The following is an 8,308-nucleotide window of genomic DNA, read 5'->3' as shown; positions in this document are numbered from 1 at the left end:
CCAGTAAAGATAAAGTGGCTAAAACGTTTATCATAAACAGGTGTGTCAACTATGTTTAACACCTTTGTCAACATAAAAGAAGTCCCATCTAATTATGTCAACTAACATTGTTTAGTTTTCTTATTGTGTTTTTAAGTTATATCTAATGAAAAATTGCATGAATTATTGAGGCAAGATACCACTTCAAACAACTAATACCTACGATGAGTATACTCTATCACCGGTGATTTAATTCGCTATCGAGGGTGTACGATGATGTCACATGCACTTGTATAAGTGGGGAATGAAGCTATTTTCAACCATGGTAAACCTTTTAGAAATTCAATTTGCTATGACGTCAAACCTTAACCTCAGTCGATCATTTATATATTTTGAAATCCAACATTATTAAAAACCTTAACTGCAATGAGTCAAACTTATATATCATGCAGTTATGTGGTTGATAAATGATCTTTAGTGCAGATAGGTGATCATAAATGGTCTTGGTGAACAATGCCACTCCTAGTTGAGATTCACAAAAAGAATTTTACGAACATTTGTAATCCTGACTGGGATAATTTATATCTATATGCTTATGGAGATCAAAGAAATCTCTAGTCTTTAAAATTTTTCGTTTCATAGCTCGTCAATGCCATAATATTTCGTTTAATAGCTGGACACATAAGTTTGTTAGCGTCCATTACGCACCATTTTGGTTAGAACCGTAAGAGGATTTAAGATTAACGTGACGGAACCATTTTGTGACAAGCAAACAACAGAAGAGTCTAAAGAGGAATGCTTAAGCAAGAAAGGTGTCGAAATATTCTTTCAAATTATATGAGGATTTGTGTTTCGGCTAAAGTGGGGCCGTTTGTTAATCATTTAAGCTACGTTAGAGCCCAATACTTTTAATATGAATAATAATATACGGGCAATCGTGCTTCGACTAGAGTGGAGTTGTTTATTTGGCGTTTACAAATCGTACAACCATATGCCAGATAATCAGTTGACTTCTTTTTAGAAGGGTACATTGGTGTAGAACTATTTTTCCAAAGGCTAGCTTTGAAAGAGAGATTTTATGACTATATGGAAAATTTCTTAAGTGGAAACGAGTCAACGACAATTTTAGAAAATTTCCATTCTTTTTGTTTTTTTTTTTGTTTTTTGTTTAATTCGATTTACGTTACCATTTACAATGTTACATATAAGTGCTATATTTCTCATTAAATTTATATCTAGTGCATGAAAAAATGCCATTAGTTTAATAATTTATTAGTCATAAACATAATTAATTTATATCATAACTAAAGATGTGCTAAAATTATTTAGAATGGTTGATTTAAGATATAACCTTTCACTTCTTAAAAAGTCGATTGAAAATAATAGGATACATGAAGAATAGCATATGAAGCCCTACACATAACTTGGACACATATATGTTATATGTGCTTAGGTAGATTTCAAATATATGCTTCCGTAGCAGATTGATTTGCCACAATCCAACTTTTTGTTTATGTGTCGCTGTCAACTTTTGAAGCAAAGCCCTTCTTTAAAACATAATATCACAATCTTTCTCCAACCAAAAGCATTATATTTTCTCCACATATCATCTTTAAAAACTATATATCTCTCTTTATAATCATTAGTGAATGCTTAATGAGTGTGAGGCTTAAATCAAAATAAGATTTTGTGGTTTTTTATGAGAATTTTTAAGGTAACGATGTTTTGCTCATAGTATTGGACTCATGACCTATACTTTAGTAATAAATAAGCCTACCACCATGTTATTATATTATTTTGAATTACTTTACCCATTATAATATATCTATATATATATATATATATAATGTTTTTTAAACTTGGAGGCGTTAATTAAATGTGAGCTTAAAGCCTTAACTTGCCTGATACACACCCACACGTTTCACAAACCAAATAAACAGTTTATTAAATTAACTACAATTTCTAAGATAAGTGTATAGGGATGGAAATAGGGAAGGTAAAGGTTTATGAGAGGTCCATGGTCATCTTGAGTAAAATTCCTTGCATCTTGTCCCACACTGACAAGTCCCTCTTCAATAACTTAGGTGTCAACCCAACTATTTACGAGCTTGATGAGATGGCAAGAGGCCATGAAATCGAGCAAGCACTTCATAGGCTTGGGTACAGTGCTCTCCCCACTGTCTTCATTGGTGGCAAGTTAGTTGGTGGAGCTAATGAGATAATGAGTCTTGAACTTAAGAGGGGTTTGAAGCCAATGCTTATCAAGGCTGGAGCTTTATAGGTATGAAAAGAAAACGAAATTTATGTGGGAAATATCAAGTATCATATGAGATTATATGTATGACAAGGCGACTAGCGAGAACTAAGTTACAATTTGGTGTCTACTCTACTGTAATTTTTGTTTGTAATGGTAAGGATTAACAACACATATATGGTTGTTTACAACAAATAATGTTCTACGTGGTTTGGCCAACAAATTATAGTTAGGTTTACGTGCTTTGAATAGATTAATAAGTTTGAATTAGCAAAACTTAAATTAACGGAATTGTATCAAGATTGCTATATATTGTTTATCGAAAAAACAATAAATAAATAAATAAATAATTGGGTAAAATGAAAGTAATTGCTTTATAAGATTATTGTTCACTCTAAAGAGCGAAGTATATTTGATAATAAAAAATGATACTATTAGAAAAGTGGGCTATTGCTATCATAATTTGCAACCTAAATAAACGGTCGCAAAATGGTGAATGTTTTGCGACAAAAAAGAAAAAGATCATGATATTACAGACCGAAGTCAATGTGTTGCAAAATTACCTTCCAAACAAGATGAGGTGGCAAATTATGCGACCAAAGCAAATCGGTCGCAACATTTGCGCCTGTCACCCTGGTGCATATTAAATAAAAGAAAATAAAAATTAAAATATCGGTGCCCTCATTTTGTTTCAAATCCCGTGATTTTCATCTTACCCCAATAATTTTGTTTCAGGATAAACTCTAAATTTCAATCCATAATCCACATGCTCGATCGCTTTACCTTTTATCAATCGAGATATCTAATTTGATTTCAAATCTTAAGCCTCACAATCCCAGGCTAAACCTTACCTATCTTCCGTCAATTTCCGCCCTATTAACGATGTTTTCATTGGCCGATTGCCGTCAATTTGCCGTTTGTCATCACTTGAATACCTAGCTCACTGGATTTCTACTGGTTCGTCAGTTCCGGAGCATGATCTGTTTATGCCACGGCGGCAATGCGGAGTCGATACGGCAGCGTTTGTGAAGTCAAATATTGCGGAAACGTCAGTGCTTGGATTGTTGCTTGGACTTTGTTAGTTGTTTAACAACAAATATCGAATTAATATTTATAACAAGCAGGTTTGTTCTATTTTTCATCAGATTTACATTTCAGTTGTATGATTTGATACGATCATTGATGAAAGTCCATGAACCAGATCATAATACGTCATCATATACGGGTCGGAACGATATGAAACGGATCTTAAAACGTTATGTTACTATACGATGTTCAATGACGGAAACATTAAACAAAGGGATAAACATAAAGCAACTCACATAAACATTCACTAATATTCATATACCATGTAAGTACAAGTGATCAAAAACTATTCCAGAAAATATGTCTAACTATGACAAGTTAAGCATATTTATACACTTCCCTATGGCACGTATAATTTTCCCAGGCGTATATGACTTATACGTCACATATGTCTTATATGCTAGTGTAGACTTATATGGCCTTAACATTCTTCTAAGATTGACATTTTCAGCCCTTGAACTATACACTATTACGTCTTAAGCCCACTAGACCTAGCATTCGACATTGATGCCTAACAAACTCCTGTTGGATATTGCTAGGTCTTTGTCTTCAAACCATACCAAATACTCTCTTACGTATTCCTTTTTCGCTTCTTCAAATGACGGCTTTGTCGATCGTTATTGTGATGTAGGACGAGATACTCCAGTAGGCATATATTTAAATCTGTCCCACGACGCCTGAGTAAGTCGGTCCTTACGCTCAGCCTCCAACTCAGCTTCCACTCATTCTTTTTCTGCACTAACTAAAACTTATCCAGATTGTAAAATTATTTGGGTCAGATACATTCAAAAACTTTTATGAGTGTTCTAATTTGGGATTTTATAAAAAAAACACGAGGACAAGTTGGTTGGATCTCTTGTGGAGGTTGTGATTTTCAACTAAAAGATTCATATGATAGATATAGTTCACCACAAATGTTTTTGGATAGGAGAACTTGTTTTTCCTAAGGTGAACGAGATCATATTGCAAAAATCTGTGAATCTAGGGTTAGAATGACAGAGAAGCCTATAATCAAGGATAATGTTCATGTGGTTAAAAGAATTTGAAAAGGCAGCCTATACAAAATAAGGTTGATATCAAGCATATGATGCTTGATGAGGTTAATACTAGGAGGTTGGTTAGGGTTAACATTGAGAAGAAATAGGCTAACATCACACATGTTGAGGTTGTTAAACATGTTTGTAATGTTGTCATAACTAATGTAACTCCTGTTTAAATAAAATTGACTAAAAGGTCGAAGGCAATGTTGACCTATAGACAATTACAAAAGTTACATCAACATGCTATGAAGAAGGTTAACGGTGTAAAACTTTATGCCTAAAGGAACATTAGGTTCAACCCAAGACTGACCCTCGGGTTACTTAGTCATAGTAATCATTTACTTGTGTAGGCAGAGTTCATCCAAGAATATCTCAGGTGACAAATGGATTGTGGATATTGGATGTACTCGTCATATTATCGGCAATATTAATCTTCTTACCAACATTAAAGACATTCAAGGAGAATATGTTGCGTTTGCGGGCAATCAAGGTGGACTTCTAACCAAAGAGGGTGAAGTGTCCAATAGGAGAGCCGCATTTGAGAAAGTGAATATTTCTGACAAGGTTTATTATAATATGTTGAGCATTTCACATACTTGTAACAAGAAGTAACCTTGTTCACTAACAAAGAGTGTGTAATTCTGAAGCATGAGTTTGTGATTCCCGAGTAGATAGTTATCATGAGATCACCTCAATCAAATGATATGTATGTTCTTGATATGGCATCCACTGCAACATACTCGTCAACATCAACATTTTTTGTTTCAAAAGCAACTGAAAAAGACACGATTCTATGGCATAAAAGGATGGGTCACATCCACCTCAGAAAGATGAATCATTTAACTGTTAATAATATGGTGGATGGAGTTTCATTGAAAAGTATTTGGATCTATTATTGTGTTTTGTGCAAGTAGAGAAAACAGAAAAAGAAGTCTCATCCCATTGAAGCAGATCAATTCTATCAATAGTCCACTGGAAGGTCTACCTATGGATTTATTTGGTCTAGTTAATTGAGCGAGTATTGCTTGAAATTTTTATTGTTTAGTGGTCACTGATGACTACTTAAGATTTTCATGGTTGTTGTTTGTGAGCAAAAAGCTTCAAAAAACCGTTCTCGTGCAAAATCTGATCACAAAGATCGAATCACTTTACAAGTTGAAAGTGAAGCATATTGGAAGTGATAAATGTAACATCAGTTAATTTTCAAACCTGGAAACACGACTCGTTTTAAATTTTCGGTTTTGCTTTATATATATGTATATATATATATATATATAATGTTATTAATTAATCTTAAGTTTCATTTCATATATTTTATGTGATCATTTCAATGGAGTTATATTTTTCACCACCTTGTAGAATTACATACTCATTTAAAACATTCATAATCAATATCATCTATTCTTGTACATATCTCTTGCAATTCACTTGAACTATTATTATTATTATAATCTTTACCGTCTTTTCATATGTTATTTTTAACTAATAAAAACAAACCAATGAATTTTTTAATTAAGGAAAATTGGATTATAATAATTCAAACTATCAACCATTAGCCAATAATAATCACAGCTAACAATGTAACCAGTGGCAATCCCACCTTTCAATTTTGTTACCGATAACAATCTCACAATAACAGAATGTTAACTCTGTTTAATTATAGTTACACAAATGGTCCATCAACCTTACACACTTCACAAATTTGATACAAAATTTTCAAAAACCTCATTAAACGTACTCAATTACTTACTCTGTATCTTCGGGGACCACAACACCGGCTACAACCATCACCTGTTCCACCGCCATATTTGTTTTCTTTCTTTTTCCAGAACCACCGTGCACTACCCCCAATCGATGATATCAACCACCGTTGAAGCGGTTTTTCAGGCGAAGGAGAAGATTTTCGGATATGTAAAATGGCGATTCATATATGTGAAACACTAATCCCGATGAAGACGAAACGGATGGATGAAATCATTGGTTTAATAACACGTAATGGGAATCATTACTTCCACATGGAGACGTAATCGGAGGAACTATTGGAGGCGGCGACAAAAACGGCACACGCCGGGGTGATTAAGGGCGGTCGGGCGAAATTGTTGCAAGAGGAAGAACAATGCATTAATGTGTCAAATGCGCTGAAGAAATTTCTTGTTAACTATTAAGTTTTTTTCGTCTCCGTTAATTCTGATATGTTTTTTTATGGATTATATAATAATCAATCTATGTAATTTCAAGTGTTAATCACAATCTTGTGTTATTTGTATGATTGTGTTGCGATATCATGGTGAATTATGGTTACTAACAGCTAAGAATCAATGGGGGTGGTACACATTGATTCAAAAGAGAAAGAAATTAGAAAAGGAAGATGGTGGTGCATAGTGGTTTAGGTGGAATTGTGATGCACAATGATTAGAAAAGGAAGATGGTGGTGCATAGTGGTTTAGGTGGAATTGTGATGCACAATGATTCAGACCGCTGGTGTCCGATGGTGGTGGCAATCGGTGATTGTGGTCACTTGAATTACATAACGATTGAGTACTCTCGTTATAGTTCAATTTTCTATGGTCTGTTTTACACAATTTGTAATGGTTGTAAACTACGAGGACCCTAATGTAATTAAAAACAAACGGAGTTAACATTTCGTTAGTGCGGGATTGTAGATAGTTACATTGTTAGTTGGGATTAATATTGGTCAATAGTTAATAGTTTGGATTATTCTAATCCAATTTTCCTTATATTAAAAAAATTTATTGAAAGAGTTAAACACTTTGAAAACCTTTTAACAACTTTTAATTGTTGTTTTTAATTATATTAGATGTTAGAACATAATGTCTAGTGCTAGGGTCTTGTATTTTGTATGTACATCAGTTTGGGAAATAGGTTAATCATGTAAAATAAACGGATATGAACACTTACATAGTGTTGACATATACGGCCGTATATGTTCATATCATTCATTTTACATGATTAACCTATTTCCCAAACTGATTCGCATACAAAATACAAGACCCTAGTACTAGAGATTATGTTCTAACAAACTCCCCCTCGGATATTGCTAGGTCTTGAAAGTATTGAACTTCGTTTAGTCATACCAAATACCCTTGCCATGTATGCTTTACATGCTTCTACAAACGCTGAACTGGTTGAACTTCCCTGAGGTGTAGGTCTTGAAACACCAACATGCATATAATTAAACATGTTCCAAGAAGCTCTAGTAATCTTGTCTTGACATTCAGCTTCGAGCTCAAACTCTTTCTTGTCTTCCTCCTTCCCAACACTAATCCACTTTGTATCCCACACTCTACCAGAATGTACCATGATATAATAACAACGTTCACAACCTGCTGGTATTTTTGAGCATGTTCTTCGCCTTTGTCATTGTAAACTTGAATTTTATTGGAGTGAACAACTTCAATATCTTTCTCCAAACAATTAATCAGCCACATCCGATCGAACACAGTAACCACATCATACTTCTTTTCCCCTTTGTCCTGATTAATTACCGCTTCAACTGTCGATTCATCATAATACCACCATAAAAAGTAAACATGGAAATTATGTTCCATCGGGTATAACTGTATCACCTTCAATGTATCCGGCCAAGAATATCTCAAAGTATTGACAAACTCCTTAGTTTCTCGATCTATCTGGACTTGAGAAACATGAAGCTTAGGCTTTTGTGGTGTCCAATTAGGAAACCCACCCTTTGATTTTCTCACTATAAAGTCTCATATCTCTAGAATATAACCTATAGTAGGAGCATATAACAACTTCTTCTGACATATATAGTACACATCATACCACAACAACGATTTCTACTCCAACAAGCTCTCTAGATATTGCACCGCCTACATTCTTCTAAAAGCAATATTTCTGATCTTCTTTAGATAAGAAATGCCGATACATTTGCCCAAAATGTCACACCCCGAACAAAGGCGGTAGAACA

General features: G+C 34.0%; 1 pseudogene; it reads left to right on the top strand.

The window, feature by feature from the left end:
- The first annotated feature begins 1,932 nt into the window (after positions 1–1,932).
- Positions 1,933–2,276, top strand: LOC143604731 (monothiol glutaredoxin-S3 pseudogene; annotated as a pseudogene).
- The last annotated feature ends 6,032 nt before the right edge of the window (positions 2,277–8,308 follow it).

Source organism: Bidens hawaiensis, unplaced genomic scaffold (genome assembly GCF_021521415.1).
Source record: "Bidens hawaiensis isolate Kalapana, Puna unplaced genomic scaffold, B.hawaiensis_p1.1 tig00066329_1, whole genome shotgun sequence".
Taxonomy (NCBI): domain Eukaryota; kingdom Viridiplantae; phylum Streptophyta; class Magnoliopsida; order Asterales; family Asteraceae; genus Bidens; species Bidens hawaiensis.
Note: the sequence above shows the minus strand (reverse complement) of the source record. Positions and strands in the feature narration are given on the sequence as shown.